The sequence below is a fragment of the Humulus lupulus genome, chromosome 7 (assembly GCF_963169125.1).
Source record: "Humulus lupulus chromosome 7, drHumLupu1.1, whole genome shotgun sequence".
Classification (NCBI taxonomy): Eukaryota; Viridiplantae; Streptophyta; class Magnoliopsida; order Rosales; family Cannabaceae; genus Humulus; species Humulus lupulus.
Genome location: NC_084799.1, coordinates 96,764,640 through 96,768,427, shown reverse-complemented (window position 1 = coordinate 96,768,427; position 3,788 = coordinate 96,764,640).

Genomic DNA, 3,788 nt, shown 5'->3' with positions numbered 1-3,788 from the left:
TGACCTTTTCGCTAATTGCTCACTAGGATCGCCTCGTGCCAAATAATCCAAATGCATCCACATAATAATGTGTTCTCACACTTATATCACATATATATTCAAACATACCCATAACGGGTCAAAATTACAAAAATGACATTCTAATAAGAAACGAGCCCACATGCATATTTAATACCCCTAAGCATGCGTAACTAGTCATATTATAATATAACTCACATAATCAAGTAATGATATACATATATATCACATATACACATAAATAAAAATTAATTCACATTTAATCATATAAAACCTATAATTTGCCAATCTGGCACCCTAATCAAGGCCCTAAGCCCTATTAGGAAATTTGGGATGTTACAACTATCTCATCCTTACAGGAATTTCGTCCTTGAAATTTTACCTAAATAGCTCGGGATACTGGTCTCGCATGGTTGATTCCAACTCCCAGATCGCTTCCTCGACCTTGTTGTTCCACCATAATACCTTAACCAAAGGTATGATTTTTTTCCTCAAGACCTTGTCATTTCTGTCTAATATCTGGACTGGTTGCTCTTCAAAGGATAAGTCTGTCTGCATCTCCAAATCTTCATAGCTCAGAACATGAGTCTCATTAGATATATACTTTTGCAACATCGAGATATGGAACACATTGTGCACGACCGACAGTGCCGGAGGTAATGCCAACCTATAGACTACCTGACTTATCCTTTCCAGGATCTCAAAAGGTCCTACAAATCTAGGGCTCAACTTGCCCTTCTTCCTAAACCTCCTCACCCCCTTGAGTGGTGAGACTCTAACGAAGACATAGTCTACCACCTAGAACTCCACGTTCTTGCGCTTCGGATTCACATAACTTCTCTGTCTAGTCTGTGATGTGAGCATCCAAGCTCTAATCTTTTCAATAGCCTCATTGGTCATCTAAACTGCCTCAGGACCCAAGTATTTGTGCTCACCCATCTCATCCCAATGAATAGGTGATCTGCATTTCCTACCATACAGCATCTCATAAGGAGCCACTCCTATGGTCGCCATGTTGCTGTTGTTGTAGGAAAACTCTATCAGAGGTAAATATTTACTCCAGCACCCCTGAAAGTCCTATACACATGCTCTCAACATGTCCTCCAATATCTGGATAGTTCTCTCAGACTGACCATCGGTCTAAGGATGATAGGTTGTACTAAACCTCAGCTGCGTGCCTATCACCTTCTGCAAACTTCCCCAAAACTTGGAAGTAAATGTGGGGTCCCAATCTGACACGATCAACCTCAGAGCTCCATGAAGACGTACTATCTCCTTTACATAGAGATCTGCATACTGGTCAACGGTGTAAGTCGTCTTCACTGGTAGAAAATGAGCCAACTTGGTTTATCTGTCTACAATAACCCACACTGAATCGTGCTGACCCACCGTCTTGGGCAATCCCACCAAAAAGTCCATTATGATGTCTTCCCATTTCCACTCTGGAATGTATAGGGTTGTAGCAGCCCCACTGGTCTCTGATGTTTAGCCTTGATCTGCTGACACGTCAGACACCTGGCCATATACTCGGTTACGTCCCTCTTAATCCTCGGCCACCAATACAAAGTTCTCAGGTCCTGGTACATCTTCGTGGTTTCAGGATGCAAAGAATATAGGGTGGTATGAGATTTGTAGTGTCCCAAATTTGCTAATAAGACTTAGGGCCTTGATTAGCGTGCCTGGAGGGAAATAAGTGATTTAATATTATAATATGTGAATTTTTATGAGTATATGATTAGAGATGCATGTTTAGGTGAATTAAATATGCATGTGGGCCCCGTTTGGATATTAGGGGCATGTTTGTAATTTTAGCCCGTTGAGGGCATAAATGTAATAATTGTGATATATGTTTGTGATATATCTGTCTTGCACAATCTGAGACAGTCCTAGGGAGCGGTTAGCTAGAAAGTCACAACGGGGTTGAATATCCGACTCGGGGCGAGTCGAGGGGTATTTCGGGTATTAGACGTTTTATAGGGTTATTGGGTTATGGAAATAAATATTTGGAGATATATTTGAGGTTAGAACGTTTAGGAGGGAATATTGGGAAAATTTACTATTTTGCCCTTAGGGACTTAACGGGATTTGGAAAATGACTAAAGTGCCCTTGGGATTACTTAAGGGTTAAGGATAGGTTTAAGGGGGAAAAAGGGAATTTGGCTTTAAGGATAACTAGAACTGGTGGAGGTAAAATGCTTCACGTTTTCTTTACCTAGGCTTATGCTGGAATCATCTTCTTTGGAGGTTTAAAGAAAAACCAGAAGCAAGAAAAGAAGAGGAGGAAGAACTAATGTTTTTTGGGGTCAAGGAAGGAATTCAAGGCTGAATTTGGGGAGAAGAGAAGTTGGGGCAAGTAGAATCAAGCATAGGCCAAGATTAATTATGAGGTAAGGATCTAAGTTTAACTTCTGCTTGGTTTTTCTGTGTTTCCTTTAGAATTTGGAAGATAGAACCTAAGTGGTAAAATTGAAGTGTTTTTGGAGACTTGTTGTTGGAGTTTCTGAGAATATAAACTGGTTATGTGGTTGGAATTGGGTCCTGGGCAGAATTTTAGGATTTAGGCTCGGAAATGGTGAAATTCAAGGAGGTTAGCTCGCGATTTGCATGGGGGTTTTATGGGTTTGAAGGTTGAGTCGCGGCCCTAGGAGGGGCATGCCGCGATATGTGTGTGCGTGAGGCCTGGGGAGGCCTCTGTTCTTGAGGTGCGCCGTGGCGCTTGGCTAAGCATGACGCGTCCCGTGTCTCCTTCCAAGGAGGTGATTTGCCTCTGTTTTGAGGCATGCCGTGACCTTGGTTCAAGGTGTTGGCTGTTTTGTTGGGTTTTGGCTTGGGAACCGAATTGTTAAGGCTCGGGATGGATTTTATCACCCGGATTGATAGAATTCAAGGTTCCAGAGATTAGAATGGTAACCCAAATTTATTTAATGGATTAGACCTTGATGTATGGATATTGTTGAGGCATTGTGACTAGGTTTTCAGCGAGGCTCGGATTAGGGGATTGTGCTCGGGACATCAGTGCTTGGAAGGTTCAGGACACAGGTAAGAAAACTGTTGTACCCATAGAGCAGGGTGAGGCACTATAGTTTGTGTTGCAGGGCACGACCCTATATGATTGTGTGGAAAGGTGTAGCCCCATTGATTATGTTTATATGTGTGTTTAAGTGTTTGTTTAATTATGCTATGTGTGCATATATATGAATGAACGACAAGAGCCGGGAACGCCAAAGGCCGAGAATGGCGAGGGCCAGGAACGGCAAAGGCCAAGAACGGCAAGGCCGAGTACGGCAAGGGGCCGGGAGCAGCGTTTAGCACGCAGAGTGCGAGTTGCCAGGGCGAGACTCTAAAGGGTTCCTGGGATATCCTTACAGTGTGGACCGCGAACCCAGGGCCTGGTAAAGAACCTAGGACGACATGATCGTATATGTTTATCCTGTTGGCGGCTTGATTATATGTTGAATGATAGATATGCATATGTTATTTGATTGTGTGAGTTTTCTTGCTGGGCTTCGGCTCACGGGTGCTCTATGGTGCAGGTAAGGGCAAGGGGAAAGTCGACCAACCATTAGCACGGAGAGCGTGAAGCGACGCGTACATGTTTGGCCTGCCTGGCTGCCATGGCTAGGGGTATTTTTGGGAGATGTTTGTGTTAAACCTAGTTTTGTCGTTTAGTCGACTTTAATCATATTTTGGAACTGTAAATATTTCTAAACAGTGTTTTGAGATCCCAAATGTCAAACACTTTATAATTTTCAATGGATGGATTTATTTTC